The 23,040-nt window shown below is 40.3% G+C and overlaps 1 long non-coding RNA gene across 1 annotated transcript in view; it reads left to right on the top strand.

The window, feature by feature from the left end:
- The first annotated feature begins 18,099 nt into the window (after nucleotides 1-18,099).
- The window catches only part of LOC118469996 (uncharacterized), a 122,632-nt gene continuing 117,691 nt past the window's right edge, over nucleotides 18,100-23,040 (top strand). Inside the window, exon 1 of the long non-coding RNA XR_004846988.2 lies at nucleotides 18,100-18,238. This is a non-coding gene — a long non-coding RNA (uncharacterized LOC118469996). The remainder of the gene's footprint in view (nucleotides 18,239-23,040) is intronic.

The following is a 23,040-nucleotide window of genomic DNA, read 5'->3' as shown; positions in this document are numbered from 1 at the left end:
TCTCTTGGAGGAAGCTTGGAAAAATTGAAAAACCTTGTAATTTGGTATTTCTGGCTGTCATGGCTGAATGCTACTTCTACAGTGCTGTGAAGTTAAAAGACATGTTGAGAAGAGAGTTAAAAAGAGAAAACATTGAGCATAGTCTCCACTGGGCTGAAGGATAATCCATGTTTTACCAACCTTACTCCAGCCCCAGTCTTTCAAAACTTGCATTTCTTTTCTAAATAAACTGCATTCTCAATTATATTTTGAGGGAAACTTTTCTCTTAGATTGTGTTTGTTTATAACATATCACGAATAAGTTTCAAATTAACATATCTGCCATTTAGTTTATTGCTTTCCCGTCGCTCCTTTTCAGCCAATCAATCATATATTAGATGGTACATGACCTGCTGCTCTGGTAACCCAGAAAATGAAGGAGAAGCTTCAAACATGTTGTGAAAGCGTCGTATTTTAACCCAAAGCATGACTTTTTTTCTAATATGTGAAAACTAAGCTCATGCTTCCATCTCCTAATGTAGTTCTATCAAACTGAAAGTGTGTCCTACCACGTCTTAGTCTTACCTTTTGATGAGAAAATTCATTCAAAAGACAAGTGAGGATTCAGCTTAGTTGTGTGGGAACGTAATTTTCACCACTCTGTTCCCTTTGGAAGCTCTCATTATGGCAAACTGATTTGGCTGCGGCACAGAGGAAGACACATTGTTTTTGTAATTTTCTGCGAAAAGGAGCTTAAGGAAGTTAACATTAAGACACTGTACTCTGTTGCATCACTCAATGGCTACAAGCTGACTGCCTTTGCAGAGCATTTATCTTGTTAGTTTTGGCTTCAGCATAGTGGTGCTTTGAAGGAGATAGAGTGGTGTGAAATGTCTCATTTAAGGTTGGATGTTCTCTTCCTCTTTCAAAAATTTGCCTCAAGATAAATAGCTGTCCATTCCACAGGTCGCTGTTGCCAGGGTGAGCACAGTAAATAAAATTCTGTGCAGCCTTCTGTCTCCTGGGATCTACAGTTTGACAACAAAAAAAGACATCTGCCAGTGCATGTTAACCTTTAGTATTTTAGGAAGATGTGGTCTGCTGTGATAAAAATGGCCAGTGCGGAATGGCATAATGTCATGAACTCATGGTCATATAGTCCTATTTTCTTTAATCAGGTATCTTTGCAATACTATGGTAGAACAAAGACTTCAAAAGAGCCTCGGAAACGACGATGCAAAGCAAATCGCTTTTCATATTTGTTGTCATCTCCTACCAGACAGCAGATGTGGGTATTACAAGGATCATTTTACCGTCCAGATGGTTTGTGCTCAGACAAATCCTTCATTATATGTTTTAAAACCTGCTTACCTCCATTTGTACAATCATCACCTCCATCCATCAAAGAACTTTATTTATATTTACTATGCTTTCAGCAAAGCAGTAGTTCCCTAATTAAGTTCGCATTCACATTTACTGCAGTCTCATTTGAAACGTATCTCTAACAAAGAAACATCCTCACATACACGGGCGCGCCACAGTAATGATATTTATCTTGATTTATTTAGTCTTTTCTTAGTTTTTACTTAAAATAACATTTTGCACTCACATGAACATTTGACCCACTTCTAGGAGATAAAAGTGCTGCAAAAACAGTAAGAAATTTAAAGCAAGATGTAAATTTGAAAGAATTACATGTGATGCAGCATCTGTACCTCATCTAGCTGTTGTGTGGAGGAAATTCAATAATACCTGCACGCACTCCTTCTCACAGAATCTTGTTTTTATGTGGAAAACCACAAGCCAACAGATTGCATATCAGCAAACACCTATTCAAACAGTTTTATAAGTCTGGGGTCTGACTCGGGTCTGTATTTGCATAATGAAATCCTTTGTTTATTATAAACTTGCACATTCATTTCACCAAGGACCATTAAACAAGCACAAAGTAGTTAAAAATGTGGAAGCTATGGCGTGGAATATAAAATTAAAATGCAAATGTGGCTCAGTGCTGATATCTAGTCCTCCACGGACCAATATACCAGCATCCCAACAGGTAGCGCACACTTGATCTGTGGTGTTTCTCCACAGCGACAGGCAGGAAGCGAAAGGACCCAGAGGAACGAAGCCAAAGCAAGATGTGGATGATGACACTTGATTTCCTTTCATAAACGAGCGTCAGGTGGATGCTGAAGAATGTGTGCTGGGGGAGGCGTGGGAGATGGGGGAGGACGGGGCAGTATTAACGTGGCAGATCAGATCAGCACCATTGTGCCATTAGCAACTTGCTGCGCAGAGATTTTTGAACAGCTACTTGTGAACCTGTTGTGAACACAGACAAACAGGCAAAAAGTAAAGGTCAGGTCGCTGAGGATCTGCTCGTTCACTCTGCATGCATATTTATCAGTATGCACGTGTGTGCTTGTGTTTGTACACCTCCTACCGCATGTTTAAGCACGTAAACACACACCAGGGTTGCGTTCGTCCTGTTCTTCATCATTTGCCTGTCGCCCTTCTGCTCAAATATACTGTTATTAATCAGTATCTGTATTTGCTATCAGAAGGGTGTTATAGAAGGCAATAAGCATGCATTTGTGGTAGAATTATCTTTCCCCAGCCACACAGTGATGTGCTTTTGTTTCTGGGCAAGGTGCCAAGACAGTGTGACTGGAGCTGAAGTGTGAGGCCAGCTTACATAACCACAAATGTGTGTCTGAGCTATGTCAATATCATGTAGTAACCCCATCAGCAAGACAGCCCTAATGAAACTACTGACCCTTTTATCTTTTCCCTGCAATGCTATTGAAGTCTTACTTCATATTGATGATTTTTTCTCCCTTTTGAAGTGACATCGCTTTGTACTGACTTTCTACTAAAGAAGATCAAAATACAGTAGGTATAGATGCAGTATAATGTAACAAGTTGGGAGAAAAGGCAATACAGTAATAGCTTTATTCTTTATCAAGTGTTCGTCTATTGCTGGAAGAAAGGACGGACAGATTGAACCAAAAGCAGAAATGTGATTTTATTATTATCATTTGCTTCCAGGAAAGCACAATGGAGCCATCATTAGTATTAATATGGTTCTGCATAAGTCTATGAGTTGTTGTGATGATTCTGTTCATTATTAATGGGAACTGTCTGCCTGTGTTTGAACCTATAAGGCTTAATTTGTTAGTTGTGCATGTGCAGTGAGTTAGATAACAGAGAACTGGATGTAGACAAAAGTAAAAACTTTTTCGATTATGTACTATAACATTAGTTTGAATCGTGAACTACAGGTAATATGCAAATGTCCCATCAAGAAGTTCCACTATTAAGCAAGTGCCCCTTGCGGCACACTAAGCTTAGCACTACACCAAGACAATTGTGATTGGTTAGTAGAAATACAAACAAGGCAGGGCACCACTATGATAATGGGTGTAATCAGACCATTCTACAATGCTAACACATGGCTGTGGACATGACTATGCAAGACTAGTGTAACATATATCATTTAGGAACAGCAAATTTTTCCAAATGTTAAAAAACTCGTGGTCACAAAAATCAACCATTTCAATTGCTGTGACTGAACTTACGAAATTTGGTCTGAAGAGTTTTATAAGAAGGTGGTATCCTCAACAAGATGCAAACATCTTTTTTCAGGGTGTTAGCATGCTAACATTTGCTTCTTAGCACTAAATACAATGTGCAGCTGAGGCTGGCGGGGCACTGTTTGGAGATACTTAACTGTACAAAAACTGATAAGAAAAACACATTTTTTGACCAAAAATGTGTAAATACTGAGTTTTTCCCATCTCAGAAAGCTGTTATTAACTACTCCAAATTAGCCTGAATGAAAAAGTTTACAAAATTAAGGTTTAGAACTGTGAAAAAAATTGATGAGAATTGTTAAAAACACCGGGGTGGTGTCTGCTAATGACACCAACTGTCAGTTTTCAGACTACACATGTACTTGCGTTTATTGTAACTAAACCAGACAGGTTAGATGTAGAATATCTTTATTTATCATTGTTTATGTACAACAAAATTGTATGCAAAAACCTTTTCAAGTGCAAACAGTGAAGTGCACTTTGCAGCCGTGGTCTACGTTATCTAGTTTACACAACTAGATTCCAAGGCAACATACACTCATCGGTGGGCATGTCCTGCAGATGATGGCACCAGATATTGGCAGGGAGGGAAGATGAGGTCTGGGTTAGGAGATAGTCGGTTCGGCCCCGTTTACCACTAGCAATTTATCTGTGAATTCTAGTTCTCTCTAATAAAATTGTCAGGCTTCAAATGGTCACTGCAGAAACGTGTCTGGGTGGTGATCTTCAGCGTTCCATCCTCACCTTTGGAAATTTAAAAAAGGAAACTGGGCTGTTCTGCAGATTCTGGCATCTAAGGAAGATGCGTATGCATAACTAGGTAGCAAACTGTATGCTGTAGCAGGTGTACAAACTGGTGATCAAGCAGGAGAACTGCTGGTGCTAATATGCTGTGGTTTTTATAATGTTGTAGGTGGTAAGTGATAGGTGGAAGGATTGTGCAAACTGTGGCTTCAGTGCAGGATTGAGCCATGATTCCTGGACTACCCAAGAAATCCTGAACACAAAAATGATGAAAAAGAGTTTAACAGTCTAACACTACAGTTCAGTGCTACATAGTTTGCAGTGTTTTCACATGCTTTCAACAATTATTTTATGACGTATATAAAGTATTCAATATAGATGTCAATGATGGCACTGTAAAAAACTTAATGGGATCACCAATGTGATCAAGATTCATTTTCTGGACACCATGAATGTCTATAAAATACTTGAGATAATATCAGTTGGTGGCCCAGTGGTGCACCCACCAACCAACATCACCACCCTCTAGGTTAGATGGTTGTCATGGCAGAAAATGTAGTCTGCTGTTGACGTGTGAATGTGACGTCCCTACGCCTAGTTTGAATTAATCTCTTTTCTTCTTTCTCAAAGCCACCCACTCTCTGTCTAGAATATTCAGATGTTTTCCCTCAAAACTGGTTCTAATCCTGTAAATGTACAGTTTGAACAGTGCTGAGCCCTGACCCTGGCTCCTGCACGTTGTGCCATGTGTTTGTTGTGGATTCTCCGGTGTTGCCAACAGCTCTGCACACTCCTCGGTGCACTTCACTGCATCTGTTGCTCTGCTGATGTTTAGGTATGCGGTCCTTTGGGTGAACTAAGCATTGCCTTAGTGTATTGCCAGGTTTGTAAAACGCTTGAATGTTGGGTTTGCATAATTTCTCTGGCACTTTTCAAAGACAGTGGCTCATGAGGGATCCTTAGGTTTTAACAGGCCCACTCAGGGAATCACAGATTCTCAAAGCCTATTGGAAGTGCTTCAGCTCCCCGGTATTAGCTTTTGTGTTTGTTATGTTGTATGCTCTGAGTGCAAGGTGTGAAATCTGGCCAATATATACTCAAGTAGATGGTGAGAATCAAACAGGATGAATTGTGTATGTGTGTTTTGTTCTCCTCAGCTTCAAGGTTCCCCCAGTTCTTTCAGGGAGATGGCACAGTCTATACCAGTTTGTTATGCAAAGCCACCTTTGTGAATATGATGTTCTCTGAATTGATGTGTTTTTTTTCTGCCATGCTTTTCTTTTTAAATCCAGATGTCAACTATTGGCTTGGAGCTTCCCACATCAGCATGTATCCAAACTCTTTTTGTTCATTTCCTCTATACTGTGGGGTAGACCACAGCAGAGCCAATATAAAAGGGACTCTGAGGGGCTGTTTCAGTTTGAGCTGAGCTGAATTCCTGTAATTCAGAATTTGATTTTGTTGTTGCTATCATCATGGAATACATATAGGGTAATGTTTTATTTCATGCCACCATTCTCTCACCTGCTCTTGTTTCATTTTCATCATTTTCTCTTTTTAGAAACAATGTGCTTTGGATGGTTATCATGCTGGAATAATCCTCTTCTATGTAGTTTCTGCAAACTGAGAGTCATCTTGTGACCTAGTACTTTAGTGAATCCACAGGCATTCACGGTGCTGTTTATAATTGTCATCTTCTCAATATTTTTTGCACCCACTGAGCTCCACATCATCATACTCTCACCTCTGTGTTCACTGTCAGGATTATGCATTCACTGTGGTAGTCCTGGTTAAGTTCATGCCAAATATGCTAGACTGCACCTGAGTCAAACATAAATATCTCGGTCTCATCTGACCAAAGAATCTGCTCCTAATATTCATCGGGCTTCTTTTCATTTATTAACAAAGTTTATTTTTGAGAGCAAGTGCAATCAGATTTATTTTTTATTTTTTCTTGGATGCCATCCATAGTCACTAATATTATGAAATGGCCTTTGCGCTGTCTGAGCTGTCACAAAAACTCTGATTTCCACTGATAACCCCTGTGCCAATTCTGAAGCACTTGCCCGTCTGATAGTGCGAGTGGAACACATTGATCTTCCTGTATCGTTGTCCATCTTTGTGACAGTTGTGAGACAGATTTTTCACTTCCTCTGTAAATTTTTTTCCATGTGGAGCCATGACGATGCAGACCATAGGTCCAAAACTGAGAATGTTCTGGCATTGACAGCTCATTTTATAAACATTTTTGTGTAAATGGGTTAATTGGAATTCACAGGTATATTCAATTTTGTTTCAGTGATCGCAGATGTATTCACTTTTGTTGCATTTACTTTGTAATTTGGGCCCTTATTGAGAGATGATATGATTTGGAATGATTTTACATTTAATTGGTGTTGTATCTGAAAAGTTGTAGTTGGTCAACCCATTGGTGGAGCTTTATATTTTTTCATTTCTGTGGTAAACATGATAGTTTCATCTTCTGTAGTGATCATGAACAATTACTAATCCTTCTCTCGATAGGCACTGGTAGTGTTTTTCATGTGTCGTCTTCATTACAATGATCACTTGACTCCTGTGGCTGCGATCGCATCTCTTAGTAATGTCTCACACCACAGGGAGTGTTCATTTAAGACTGTCCAGGCTTGTCCGGGACACCGAGGCACACATTCATTTCCTCTGCGTGGCGAACAAGGAGAGGGCATATTACTGACCTGTGACAGTGACAGCACGTTCAATCAAGGGCAAAGAGCAGGGGAAAATAAAGAGTCTGCAAAAAAATGTCCACTGCTTTGACATTTGACTTTGCACTGTTGAACACAGGACAACAGACTCCTCATCTCTAAAACCCCTACATATAAACTACCGTCAATACTTGTTGTGTGTACATTATTTTCACCATGTAATACAATGCCACTGACTCTGGTAAAGCTGAAAGATCAGAGCAGGAAGTCAAATTTTACTTCCAACAGGATTTTTACAGTGCAAACACAACTCCTTCAACAACCCCCCACCCCTACTTCCCCCCTTCACATCGTCATCTCCCCTCAAGCCCAACGAATCTGTTTCAAAATCCTCCCAAACATTGGACTCGTAGTCCCTGGCACTGTTGCCATGGAGGCCACCTCAATATCAAGTTTCCCTCCTCCTAATATGGTTACAGGCCTTATGAACAGCACATTTCATTAAGGCCCTCAAACCAGATTAAAGCTGTTTTGCCCTGGAACAACTGAAGGCCTAAACCAGCTGTCATAGTTTAGCAGAGGGCAGGGCTGCTACAAAAGCAAGCTTTGGATGTTCTAAGATGATGTTACTTCTTTCTCATGTTTTGCCAGGAGCAGGGACATTTAGTACTTCATGTCTGATATCCCTTCAGTGCTGAATATTGCTGCTTTTTATGCGAGCCAAGAAGCTTTTTCATCATATTTCTTACATTCAAAGTGAAATAACGGTTTCATAAACAACATTTTGAAGCACTTATTGCCAGCATGAGCCATTACGAACCTTCTATCGTGACTTTCCTCCCGTCATGCTTAATGTCCTCCTCTCCTTCTCTCCGAAGAGCTTTGCTTTAGTTAACACTAACAAACATAAGGCTCTCAGAAACAAAAAGCTTTAACTGTCAAACATTGCCAAAATGAGCTCCCACACGAAACAATGTCTTAGTCCCTGTGTGTGCTGCGCTCTGCTGTATAGTCAAATACGCTATGCACAGGGCTGGCATTCCAGTAGGCGGGTGAAGTACAATCTACTATAGTAGGCGGCTCTAATGGAATTCAAATGTTTCATACCTCGAAGATTAAACCAGGAGCTGATAATTCCAGTTTAGAGAGGGACAGTCAGATTAAGCCTCTTCCCTTTTTTCTCTCTCCGTCTCCTTTTTTTTTCTTTTGGTGCTTTGCATTTTAGTGGGTGCCTGCAGAAAAACAGGGTGAAGCGAACTCATCTGCCACTAACAGGACTCATGCTAGGTGTGAAATTCACTGTGGAAGAGTTCTTTGCATGTGAAAAAAAACTTAATCATCCTCTTCTTTTGTCTGTTTTTTGGGTCTGCTAGTGCAGCTCGGTGCTGAATCAGTCTGGGACACATCCTTCCTATGGCGGTTCTCATTTGATATTCCTTACTCTGTGGAGAATTGCTAATCAATAAGCCCATCAAGCCTCTTATGTTTCAAGGTCAAAGACATCTAAAATAGACCATATTTCACACCCCTCATCTTCCATTTTTCATCTCTGTTACTTTAATAGCATTTCTTAAATCCCAAGAAAGGTGAAGTTCACAGGACCCAATGTGCTACATAGATCATCTGTATTCGTGCAGTATCTTTAACTGCCAGTGTAGATGGTTATCAAATATTTTGATACTTGTGAGTGAGACACTAAACCCAACAAATGAACCCGGGTCATTTATATTTTATTCAGATCTGATGGCTTGTGAGCTTAGGGATCTTCTTTTGGCTGTTTTTGATGAATATTCCATGTCAGCAGATACATAATGTCTCCAAGTAATGATTTTATTTTAGCTCCACATAAGGAAAAAAAAGTGTGTATCTTGCTGTTCTCCAAAAAATCACCTGCTGGGTTAATTTGCACACCAGAGGGATTTTTTTTTTTTGGTGAGAAATAGATTGATGTGAAGAGGTGTGGAGTTGGAAAATAAATATATATATAGAAATGAGTGTGTGTGAAGACTCTGTTGGTTTCTCTACTGTTATCTGGCAGCAGGGGGAGCTAGTAGGCCAGAAACAGAGTCTGGAAGTTGGTTTCTTGTGAACTCAGAGCAGGAGCTCAGGGTTTCCTCCTCAGATGTGGTGTATGAGCTCTTCAACAACACAAACACATCTTTTTTTCTGCTTCTAAGTGTGCACAGTGCACACAAAATACTTTTAAAAAAGAGAGAGAGAGAGAAATCAATTCCACCACATTCTCTTTTGCTTTGACATTTTAAGTGTGAGCTGGAGTGATTTGCCAGTATCCATCCCCACCTCTTTGTACATTCACCAAATGTTGTGTCACACTTTTAAATATTGCTCGCTGTATATTGCATGAGAAATAACCCACATAATAGGACACTCTCCTGCTTTTGCTGTCACGAAAATGGGAATTCAGCAGCTGAATAATATAGCTGAGCAGTCCATTTCAGAGTGATTTCAAAAATAAGCCACCGTCTGGAAGTATGAAAAACATTCCTCCCTTCACCAGGGAAGATAAACACTGCAGTGGCATTGCATCTATTGTTAGTCTATTGTTACGCCTTTCTTCATAAAGGTTAGTGTAGAAGCTCTCATTACGTATATGAAAGTGCTCCAGCGCTATCGTACCTTTTATGACAAGAAGCTCACATTTCGTTTGAATCGCCTCCTTTTTTGCATCTCCCTTTCTCTTGGTGTGTCACCATGTTTTCTAGATCTCCCTGTAAAGAGCTGTGTTCATGGAATAATGCAGCCTGTCTCTGGATATGCTCCATTGTTCTGCTGACATCCAAGCGTCTGAGTCTATCATTCTTTTTCTCTTTCTCAAAGATTTTCCTTGAGAACTTCGCTCGCTATAAATTATGTGTAGCCTAATGTGTTTTTAATGTTTAGGGCAATCTGAGCCTTTTGAAAATATTCTAAAGGAGTCTTTAGGCGAGCTTTGAATGCTGGTATTGAAAGTTGTTCAAGTGAGTGAGTTCAGTGAAAGCAAGGTTTTGGTTTACAGAGTGTCTCTTCTTATGATAATTGGTCCCTGTGAAGGTATCCTTTTAAAGAAACATTGGATCAATGCAAAATAGTTGGAAAAACCAGCTAATGCTTTGTAAATTTTTTAATCCATTATCATAGACAGAGACTGCAAGAGAAAGCAAAAAAGTTAGCACAGAAAAATCATAAAACTCACATATCGAAGAGCATTGAAATGGAATTTTTCAGCATAAGTACACCTGTAACTCACTGACCTTTGATATGACAGATGGTCTTAAAATGATACTGCAGGGATTTAAGAAAATGCCTCTACAAACCTTACCTCCAAATGTCTACTTTATTTTAAAACTCCAGTTTGTTAGAGGATTTCTGATCATTTTTTAAGTCTGAAGCCCACCAAGGATCACCTATTTGTCAGTCCAATGGGAATGATGATGCACATTGTCAAGAAACTAATAAATCAGATGCCTGATATGCCTGGTTTATCATTGTATTTTTGGTGTTTAGTAGGATATGCTGTGTTATCATCCGTTTGTTTTGGTTGTGATATTTAAAATCACATTGTGCGAATGCACTCTGGGCTTTGGCCATCTGGATCTTAAGTACCACCGTGCTCCTTAGTGGCTTTGGTTTCCGTTGCTGAACTATCCCTGAGCAGCTATTGACGAGCGAGAATGGCAGCTTTATGAGGCAGGAAGTTTGTTCCTTTCTTCTCATTGGATATAAAGAGAAAAGAATAGATATCATTATGAGATGAGCTTCATTAAAAAAGGGGGCTAATGGCTGCTCTTTAACGCTGAGCGCGAACTGCCTCTGCAGACATCAGTGCTCGACAGTGATTGCCACTGCAGCCTCAGCATCACTTAACTTCACATTAAATTGGCCTGAGCTCTGCCTACTTTGAGCAGGGGTAGGAAGAAGCAGCCAGTCAGTGGATTAATGAAGGCAGAAGGACCTATTCTCTTTTCCTTTTCTTAGAGAGAAGAAATGAGACACACTTTAACATTTCAAGAATAGAGGCTAAACTCATGGAGGCTCTTCAGGACAGAATGGAAGGAAGCAAAAGGGGGGACCTCATGACTCTGGATTTCCAATTTCCTCTTCCTGTCTATGCTGTTACAGCTTTATTGAACTTTTCTGTGTAATTGTGCGAACATTTGAAAGTCCCTCTGCTGTCAAACATGTAAAAACTTATCTTTGTGTCAAAGTTACATTTTTTTTAAAAAGTATTTTTCAATGAAAGTAGCCCTTTGGCACCATAAAACGGCTTAGATGTACCTCTACACCATTGTGGATCTATGAAGTCCCTGCCTCTACGTCCACCCACTGCAGCTTGAGCACACCAGCTTACCTATGACTCCATTCAAACACTGTAAAAGTACTCTATACAATGGGAAATTGTAACATTATTCGAACCAGACACGAATTCAAAAGCCCCACCATGTAACCTGCGGATTGGTTCTTTATGCTTGTTACAAATGAAACTCCAAAAGTCTAAATCTCTGGTTATTGCTCGATAAATAACTGTGCTGTTGACCCCTTATTTCACTAATGATGTGCCTTCTAGCATCTAAAAAACATTATATGGTTTAAAGAAAACAATAAACTTGACAGGGTCTCAAAGCTGCGAGGATACTTTCAAAAATAATGCCATGAATAGCTTTTATTTATCAATCAACTCAATACAAAGTGCAATAAGATAAGATAAGATAGTCCTTTATTACTCCCCAGGTCAGGGGAAATTTCCATTGTTATAGAAACAGAAAATCTAGCCAGTATTCTGTCAAACCATCCTTCCCTTTAAAGAAAAATCTCCGTGGTACACTTGCCCACTGTTTTTCAAGAGACTTGGCAGGTAGGCTGTCCCAGGGTTCTTGGAGAATGGCTCAATTGCTTCTGTCTCTTCATGTAATCCCAGCCTGACTCCATGATGTTGAGATCAGGGCTCTATGGGGGCCAGACCATCTGTTGCAGGACTCCTTGTTCTTCTTGCTGTTTAAAATAACTCTTTATGACTGGATGTTTGGGGTTTCAGTCTGCAGCAGAACGAATTTGGGACTGATCACACAGTTCCCTGATGGGCGAAAAGCTAAAGTCCTTAAAACATGCATTGTATTGTTTATATTATGAAGAAGAATTGCAATCATTATGCTATCAAATTGGGCTTTATGTAGAAATTATGTGACAAAAGAATGTTTCCCACCCCACATAATTACTTCTAATGAGTGTAACAGCGTGCGTCACTGTATAAATTGCATTCATAAAGCTTCTTAAGATATCCATTTGGAGGCAACGGACTCATAAAATGCTAATATGCCCTGTATTTTAACTCAAACAAAGGCTCAAATCAAGCTTCTTAACTGAGGGCAACAAAATGAGAAATGAGTCTTGGAATCAATTTAAAGACTTCTCAGTCTACATGAAATTAATGCATAACTTATTCTAGTCTTCAAGCGCAACGGAACAAAGAGAAGGAATACCCGTGATGACTCATGATTATTTTCCAGCGCACCTTGGGGTAGATTCGACTGGAATGGAGGAGCTCAAATCGATGAGAACACCTAAATCCTTCCAGACGCAATTGTCTGTCTCATTCATACATATGGCCGTGGTCTCGGTATTGCACAGTGTAATGACAAGGTTTTATCCAGGGTTGGAACACTGATTTTCTCTGCATAAGGTGAGAGTCTGTGTGAGACGGCTGGTATTCTTGGTTTCACACATTCGTATTGGTTTTTGCTACAAGCGAGTACAAGTAAAAACATGAGACTGAATATTTACTTGTTTGTTCTTGATAATGAAAGGCAAATATAGAAATCTACATGTATTTTTGTTCAGTAGGCCCGGCAACTTTTGAGTTTGCCCTTCAGTATGACAGCAGGCATAAAAGCCCCTCAGTCTCATGATGGTGTTTGGTTTATACCCAGTAAAGGACGGAGCAGTTGTTGCCGTGGACACCCCCAGTAAGTGACTTGCGGACTCCCACTGAGTGCTGCTGAGGAACCAGTGTTCAGACACTTGTCCAGTGAATATTAATGTGGACAACATTGCTTAAACAAGGCTCGAAAATGAATGCTTTGCAGCACAAAGGAAGAAGAACCGAGACATAATAATCAAGTGTCATTGTGACAAATGCCTATTTCTCAGACGCGGGTGTTGAAAGTAATTACATTCAAATGAAGTTGTCATCAGCAGCTTGGGAGATCATCACCATACAGTAGCTCATTTCTGCTTCATGTGGTTTCCCTGCTGTGAAATTCTCACACCTACTTTATTACAGGCACATGAAGCTGAATCTTCAAAGAAAAAGCACAGAGTCCATTATAAGTGCTTTAAAAAAAACTCTGCTACACTCTCTTCAGATCTGCCCAGAGTTTTATTCTGTTTATTATATTTTGTTAATTAAGGGGCTTTTTATTGGTTTTGATGATTCTGCGTCATTATACAAGTCTTCAGACAGGTAATAAAATGATAGTGATTTGTACTGCGGCAAGTTTTGCAAAGGATTTGGATCATGCAGTGAGGCTACCCTGCCTTTTTTTTTTGTGTGTGAATTATTCATTTTAATGGCAGTGCTTACTTCCCTGCATGCAAATGTTCTCCCACAAGTATTCCTCCAATCACTGTTTTGAGGGGACACCATTGCTACATCTTGGGCTTAGTGTTAGCCAATATGATTGCGATTTGTTTAAAGAACTACAAGCACGCCAGAGCAGAATGATAACGAGGTGCAGCCGTTCTGTGCTGCAGAAACATCCAGTTACGTGAGACTAACTGCTGATAGACACTTCACCATTTGCAATAGGAATGTAGTTTGATGGAATGTTTAATGTAGCCTTACTTGAATGCATTAGATACAAAGCACAAAAACGCAAAGTTCGACTGCATGAACAAGCCAGTCTGAAAGAGCAAAAAAAAAAAAAAACAGCTACAATAAAAGGTTGGAGGCATAAACCAGAGGACGGACTTGACTCATCAGTCTTACGCCTAAGTTTTTGTTGTGGAAATCTGGATGAGCCGTAACAAAAGCAATTGGGGCACAACAATATTTATCTTTTGTGTTTTATTCTACTACAGTACAAATGAATATTTCAGTTGAAAGAGCAGAGCTCATACACCAGGATTGTGTTCAAAGGTCTGACCAAGAATCGAGCAAGACAATACAAGTTATTGTAGCATTTGTCCTTCAGCCATCACAGTCTCAGACTTTTATTCAAGATAACAACAGCTGAGGAATGTTAATATTGCAGAGTGCGGTCAAAACCAGATTATTACAAGGTTATGGTATTTATGTGATTTATTCACGGCAACAAACTTTCACTACAACAGATTTGGCTTTCTGCTTCAGTTTACCTCCCAAAACTATGTGGTCACATTAAGGAAAATATCACAATTTGATAGACACTTTTAAGCACCAAAATAACTTGATAAGGGTTAGAAAAAAATGTAGTTTGAGTTAAAAAATGACCCTTTTGCTAAATGTTCGAAGCTTCTCCTACACTCAAACGAGCAACAGTAAAGACATTAAATAAATAGCATTGGTAGATTGCGTATAAATGCATTTGTGATATGCAACAAACAGACATGATCCGGCAAACAATATGATTCCCTTAAAATGTATTTGAGAATGCAGTTTAATTGTATAGGAGCATAATTTTGTGGAGGCTGGGGTTCCTAGTTTTACTTGTTATCATTATATATTGTGTATCAACTTGTGATCATCCCTTTTTCCGTATTTATTTTTATCCCTGTATGTGAATTTATTTGCGTGTCTTACAGTGTTCTGTTTTACATTAAAATCGTTACCTATGTATCTTGATAAACATCCTAAAGTAGTTAAATTCAAATCAAGTCATTCCTCTGTGGGTCTGTATTAAAAATAGGTTGTTGAAAATGATGAAGAATATCGAATTATCGATGAAATATTTTGTCATGATATATTTTCCAGCTATATCGCCCTGCCCTATGTTCTCACACTCAGAAAGTAAGGCCTTCATGCAATGCAAACAAAAACAGCCTTTCTGCCCGTGGTAACATGTAACACGTCCTAAATCACGGGTCAGGGCAGGATTTCACAGTAGTGAAACTGTTAAAACACAACTCCACTCAGCTGTCAGTGGGTTTGTAGAGTCTACATCACTTTGATGTGGCCCACAGCGGTGTTGACATAAGGAAATAGCACAAAGAGTGGCACAGACTCAAACAAACACATGCAGACATCCACACAGCTGTGGGTACACAAGTGATATGAAACTGTCTATGGCCGTACATAAATATGCAGCGAGACAGAGAGTGAGCGAAGCAGAAAGGCTGGATGCAGGAGGACTGAAGGAAATGAGGGGAGAAGGAGAGATATGGAGGGACGCTGCCTGTGGGGATGTGTTTTTCTGTTTGCAGTGCAGTCAAACAGTTGTTACATGGAAGTTTATTTTTTTTAATTTTTTTACATTATTCCACCAATTGTTATCAGGCTTTTCCTGGGGCACCACATTGGGCTGGTTAACTACCTAATATAAGGCACAGCATATGCACTGACAGCACAATGCTTTTACTGCAACAATGAATATGCTAACAGCTTCCTTTCTGGAAACAACAATAAAACACTTGTTCAACTGAAAAAAAGCGCTTCTTCAGGATGTGAATGGCCCGGGCTGTGCGTGATAATCTGCCCTTTGCCGGAGAGGGCCATTTCTCAACAGCTTTCCCACACAAAATGCCCGTAGTTTGTGCTCCTCCTGACCCTACTGTACCAACAAGCGCATTAATATCAATTTGTGTCACTTCATTACACTCTGCCATTATTTAACATCACAAATTCTTTGTGTCCTTTTGCTATGAGCCTAAGATTAAAGCTCTAACGACCACTCCCCGCTCTCATTAGAAAGCCTGCCCAGATACACTTTTCATCCGAGCCTGTCACACAGTCAGACTCGCCTGTCAGCCAAATGAAGATAGAGGGATCCTCAGAAAGCCTTTGTTGTTTTGTTTTAGTATTTGAGTTGTTCTCTTGCTTAGGTTTTCTCCATCATAGACCTCAGTCCAGATCTCACAAAACTGCATTTGTGCACGTTGATGCATGTAGATGTGAATTTCTGTTAGATAATCAGGAGCACAAGAGGCAATATTGATGCAAATAATTGGTGGCTTGACTTTTAAGCAGTTATATCCTCCTGTCCAGGATGTGGCATATGAGATAAGGGAAGCGGGTCTATTATAATAGGAGGATGGCCACGGTAATGAAATCACTGTATGATCTGTCCCCATTGCTGATGAGAACTGACAAAATGTCAACAGTGCAAGTCACATTAAACATGTGGACGCTGTGGTTTTTTGGTGCAAAAATAGCTGTCCCTTTTCTTAGGTTTTGACGGCTTCATATTAAAGCCTCCAATCAGATTGCTCTGCGGCGCTAAGCGGCATGAACTCAAAAACAAACATCCCTCAGAGGCGTCAGCTGTACCGGTTTTCCGGATAATGATCAGTTTTTAAGCTGATGACTGCAAGTGCTGGGAGTTACTCCATCCAGCTGTATTGTGTACACAAAAGGAATGTGTGTGTATTTATGGCATCTCCTCTGACACGCTTTTTAATAATTCAGTGATTGCCATATGTAAATTGTTCCACGGAACCCACTCCTCTCAACAGGAGGAGCAATTTGAAAGATGAAGCTGCTACAGGCATTTTAAGATGAACAACAATTTCAGTGCAAGAACAATATGCAGAGGTGTTAAAATATTCAGCATAGCCCGCAAACAGGCTTTGCCTCTCCCTGGGTTATTGTGCACTGAAATATGCAGCTGATATTGGCAAACAAGCCACTTCATGTTGCTAACTCTAAGTATTCGGATGTAATGTCTTAATACTGTCCAATGAGAAACAGTCTGCACTGATGTACTTTTTACTGAACATTTATAGGTGGAGAAAGGGGGACATGGGGTTTACTGTATATCACATCTCCACAAACGGGAGGGGGTTTTAGTTCTCTGTTTTGCTTTGCTGGGTTTTGTAATGAATCACAATTCAGAGACCTCTGCCTTGAATCAATACAAAGCGCCACGCCAGCACTATCTGTGCCTTATTACAATATGGTTAGAGTCATTGGAAATGAGTTCCCAGCAAGCGTCCCACTAGTTCTTTAAAAATGCATAGGATTAAGAGGGAATGGTGTGCTGCAGTATCAATCAAGCTCAACCAAGTGAGTAAAAGGACAGAGGGGATAGGAAAATTGACGCTTGACAGTTTCCACAGACGGTGCTTTCTGAATTCTTGCACTTTCTTTCTCCCGCTGTAGACCTGCTGCAGCTCTGTATGGGGTGTTGCTGGACTGATGGTAATGGTCAGTGGGTGGCAAGGTCATTATTCAACGCTGTTAGGAAAGAATTTTCAGCCTCACTTTAACCAAGTGTGGGTTGAAATGCAGCGTAGTACTTGTAGAGATGGAAATTAGTGCTTTTCTCTATTTAAGACATTGAGACATTGCGGCAAGAGGATTTAAATTCATATAAATTTGCGGTTGTGGGCTTTCGAAGATGGCTTTTTGTTTTTTGCTTTTTCATGCTGTCAGTACACTTGGCCAGCGACTGAGACAGCACAGCTACTCGTGATGAAAGCCAAACCCCTGGTGGATTCATGTCAGTGATGTGAAAACGCTTAAATGTGCTTCCAGTGTTATCTGCAGTACCAGCTGACACCTAACACATAAAACATGGTCATGTATCCCTTCAGGATCAAGCTTTGTGTCTGTAAAAAAAAATAAAATAAAATAAAATAAAGAAAAAAGAAATCAAAATGTCTATACTAATCTATATCACCTGGTTGTCAGAGGCTATGAACACAGCGACATTTTCAATGAATTTAGATCATTCCACAGCAAAGCAACTGCTGAATATGTTCATTTAAGTTGGGTTATTTCTACCCCAACAGGTTTGCACATCATGCCTAAACAGCATGATGATGACTGAAAAAGATGTGACAAAGTAGAGCAAGAGGGAACTGAAATGGTACTCAGAAGTTGGTTTGTTTTGTGGCGAACCCTTTCAGTTTATTTCCATTCACAGTGTGGCTCCAGAGTTATACGGTCATGTTTTTATGTCTTCCAGTATAAAGAAGAGCCAAAGCCATCAAGCTGGAGTCTCAGCGGACCAGAACATGGTGGACTCTCCTGAAAAAGGGAACTCCAGGAGTGAATTGCAGAAACCCTTCAGAGTATCTTTCCAGCTGCGACATCACTGAATGTGTCAGGTAGGATCTGAGAGAATGACCCATTGTGCAAGTTGGGTGGCAGAACAGGAGAAATTGCACATGTTATCCAAGTTGCAAAATGGTGCAGAACTAGGGAGGATATAAGCAGTGATGTGTGAGTTCACACTTCAGAAGATTGAGCTGAAAGTTCTAGTCACATGGATTGAAATGATCATGTTCTTTAGTAAGTTCTTAGTCCTAAATGATAGTTTGTAATTGTACGATACCACTTTGATGAAAGCAAACTAAAAGCAAAGTCAAGATTCCCATTGTTCAGTTTCAGTAGTTGTGTTTTCAGTCTATAGCTGGTTGGAGGTCTAAACTTGGTGGTAAAGTTTACTGGACCCATCCATCAAAGCATTTATCTTCTGTTGATCTGGGGTCAGGTTGTGGTGGCAGCAGGTTAAGTAGCTCTTTCCAGATGTTCGTCTCCCTGACAGTGCTTTCTGGTGCTTACTGAGGGAGCCTAACATAGTGAAGCCACCTAAATATTGGCAGAGAAATCTCCAGCAGAGAACACTCTTTTGACAGAAAAGACTGATAGAGTGGCTGTACAGGAGCAGCAGAGAGAAAGACCAGCAAATACCAACAGCTGGTCCAGGACTGTAAAGACAGGCAGTCACAAACTTGCCTCATATTCCAAATTGCTTATTGTTTCCTTTTCCTTTTAGTATGTACTACTGCTGCTCTTACAAAGTATGTACTTTTGCATGCATACAGTTGGAACATACAGTAAAATGGCATAATACTGCACCTTAAGCTTTGACCGTCTTGCTCAAATATGTGCCACGGTTTGCAGTGTAAAATCATATCTGTGCACTCTGTGTGGTTTAAGTTTGCTACTTCATGAGACACCAAGACCAATTTGATGCCTCTTCTGCTGCGCGTCATTCTGGATTGTTAGTCAGACTGGACAGAAAAGCATGCTGGTTTGCTGAAGGTAGATCTAGTTGGACATTCTTGTATTTGTGGCATACAGCATTTGACATACTGCTTATGCTAAATCATTTTCTGGCAGGACATATGTTTATATAGGTATTGAAACACATTCAGGATGTTGGGGCTTCCCCTATGGAGGACTAAAAGTGCCAAAATTAAATAAATAAATACATCATTAAATAATTAATTAAATATGTCATTAATTAATTAAAATTGGAATTAAATATTTCATTAATTAATTAAAATTGGAATTAAATATGTCATTAATTAATTAAAATTGGAATTAAATACTTAAATGTGTTATTAAATAAATATATCATTAAATAATTAAATATGTCATTAATTAGTTAAAATTGGAATTAAATATGTCATTAATTAATTAAAATTGGAATTAAATACATAAATGTGTTATTAAATATGTCATTAATTTATTAAAATAACAATTATTTTAAGTAAAAAACATATTTCATTATTTCACGATTTAATTAATTATTTCATGGTCCTTGTGTTGCAGTGGATCATGAATTAATTTTATCTGTCAACCTCGCCCGTCAAAGTCCGTGGGCGGGACTAACGTGAATCTAGTCTAATCCACTGCTTTTGTCTGCCTTGAAACCGGAAGTAGAAGTCTTTCTAAACATGGTGGCTGTGTAGAGGGAGAGTCGCTGTGAACTTTCTAGAGAGTTGGTGAGAGATCTTTTAGACCTTGCAGAGTATGTGGAAGCAGGACCTGCTGACCGCGAGCATGTAGCGTGTAAAGCAGAGGAATTTATTGAAGTTGTTGAAGTTATTTCCGCACTTTCCGACCAAGATGTTGACCGTAGAGTGACTGCAAATTAAGAGGAAGTACTCCGCCGGTTTTCTGGTACCAGGGTGCAACAGGAGCACACACAGGGACCAGGGCGTTTGGCATACCGAGGGAAGTTCTGGAACATCACGTTCTTTGTGGATTACCAGCCTGTCAAATTGCAGCGATGCTCGGAGTGTCGAGCGCTTTTCCTTTAGGACCTACTCGGCGCGGCACGGCTCCGCTCGTCTTTGTTTAGCCGCGATTCCACAAGCATCTACTCGGCACGGTACGGCTCGTCTCATCTTTGTTAGCGAGCGTTTCCATACGGACTAATTTTCAGCACCTTCTCGGCTGAGGTTCCCAGCGAGCTGAGATGAGCCGATAATGTGGCGTTTACATAGTGCAGGCCACTGATTGGACAGGGAGTGACGACACAGAGCAACTTCAGCACGAAAACAAAATCCTGCATTAAAAAAATGACTGTAAACAGCGACGGTGTGCATTGCTCTTCACGAAACTCTCTGTTCTTCATAATTTTAATGTGACAGCCAGACCTGTACCGTGGGTGAATGAAGAGGTCGAGACTTTGTCTTTGGTGGTGGACCAAAGAATACAGAGAGAGCTGGACGGAGAAAGTTTATCAGGAGGTCTCTGAGCGGATGGCCGCTCACATATACAGTAGACTGTATATAAAGAGGACAGAAGCAGTGTAGGGAGAAGCTGAAAAAGCTCAAAAGTGACTATCGGTCCACCCAGGACCACAACGGCCGGCGTGGGTCAACCAGGAGGTGTTGGAAGAGGTTTCATGGAAGCTATTTACTGGCACCGCACCGGCGAGCAACAGGAGGAAGACTCAGCCGCTGCATTGTTGGAGACGTTCGAGAACGGTGAGTGTTTTGTGACTTCAAGAAACTTATACATCATTTATTCCATTGGTGGCAAGCTTCTTTTAAGCAAACAAGTATTTTTAGAAAGTAACGTCGTTGTCTCCTGGAGCAGACAATAAGATAGCTAGTTAGCCATCGGCGCTAACTCCGTGCTCTGCTTGTATTTCGTGCTGCTGTTTCTAACGTTTAGCTCTCAGAAGCTAATACTTCAGTCAGCATGCCGTGTTTTTCTTGTACTTAGAGTGAGTGTTTATTTCTGTTCAAGAATCCCTTTCCACATGCGAAGCCTACTCCACCTCCGTCGCGGAGCCCCCGGCTGCCCTGTCTCCTCTCCACCACCAGCAGCAGCTCCTCTCCAGCACCAGCTTCGACACCGACCCTGTCAACAGCACCGTCTTATCACCGGTAAGACACGGTAAACAGAGAGCATGGTTGATTTTCGCATTATTATTATTACTACAGGTGTAAATGCCTGCAAGCATGATCAGAACAGTGAGACCAACGACCAAGAATTCAGGCAGGTGTAAATGCAAACTGTGCAGCAGCCAGCTCAGGAACGCCTGATGAAAGCTACATGTAGCTGCAGTGACACATAAACAGAACACATGCAGCTGCATTTATTTTCCATTGACTTAACAAGTAAGTCACTAATTAATTTACGTTCTGGTGCAGTGTAGTATTGCAACCATTCTTCTTATAGTCACTAGGTAGCTGTGAAACTGAATGAAAATATACATAAAAATGAGAAAACACAGCTCTTCTTAGCAACTCCAAAATGTGCACAGGATGAAATGAAGTTCACACCACGTCGTTTTTGTTTGTGGTGGAGGAGTTACTGCTTGTGCTTTGGTTAAAGCGAAGAGTGCCAGAAGTTTATTAAAGTATCAAAGACATGATCATGATTGAAAATGGATGGACGGGTGGCTAAACACATCACATCATAGCTGTGGAGTCCTTCCAGCTCCTGGGGACTACAATCTCTCAGGACCTCCTGAAAAAGGCTCAGCAGAGGATGTATTTCCTACAACAGCTGAGGAGACATGGCCTGCCACATGAGCTGTTGATCCAGTTCTACACTGCAGTCATCCGATCTGTCCTGTGCACCTCTGGATCAACCACACAGCAGGACAGAAACAGACTACAGCCCATAGTACGGACTGCAGAAAACATCATCAGAGACCCCACTCACCCTGGACATTTGGACTACAGAGCCCTGTACACAAAAATCACCACTACTGTGTTTATAGCAATTACCATTTTGCTAATGTGTTCATACATTCCAATCTAGCTGTACATTTCTGTTTATATTGTGTTCTATTTTACTACTATCTTTTTCCTCCCTGTTCCTCTTTCTATAGTTTATTTTTTATTATTCTCTTCCATATTCCTAGGATGACACCAACAGCCGAAACCAAATTCCGTGTATATTGTGTACTTACTTGGCCATTAAAGCTGACTCTGATCACTTTTCTGTCTTTGGTCTAGGCAAGAGGAAAGGGGGCCACAGAAAACTGGACCTTCCTAGCGTACTTGTGGAGATGCAGGCTGAGGAGGAGTGGAGTCATGCCCAGCATGATGAGAACATCTGGTTGCTCCTCAGCGAGGCAAGAGAGAATGAAGCGGCCTTGCAGCGGGAGGAGATGGCCCAGAATACTGCCTTCAACCAGTCATTCCTGGGTGTGCTGGGGTAGCTGGGTAGGCAGTGGGCAGCCGGCGAGTGTGAGCGAGTCCACCTCCCATAGACTTGAGATTTACAAGTGCTGGTCATATAATTAGAATATCATGAAAAAGCTTGTCTTTTGGACAACTGTCAGGTCAGCAGTCTTCCCCATGATTGTGTAGCCTACAGAACTAGGCTGAGAGACCATATAAAGGCCTTTGCAGGTGTTTTGAGTTAATTAGCTGATTAGAGGTGTCTTCAATATTGAACCTTTCTACAATATTCTAATTTTCAGAGATACCAAATTTGAGATTTTTGTTAGTATTCAGGTATAATCATCAAAGTTAAGAGAAATAAACATTTGAAATATATCAGTCTGTGTAATGAATGAGTATAATATACAAGTTTCACTTTTTGAATGGAATTACTGAAATAATGAACAACTTTTTTCATGATATTCTAATTATATGACCAGCACCTGTAGTTGTATATAGTTTTACTTTTAGTCCTCCACTGTAGGAGAGGC

Source organism: Amphiprion ocellaris, chromosome 9 (assembly GCF_022539595.1).
Source record: "Amphiprion ocellaris isolate individual 3 ecotype Okinawa chromosome 9, ASM2253959v1, whole genome shotgun sequence".
NCBI lineage: Eukaryota > Metazoa > Chordata > Actinopteri > Pomacentridae > Amphiprion > Amphiprion ocellaris.
This window is presented reverse-complemented; position numbering and strand designations above follow the sequence as displayed.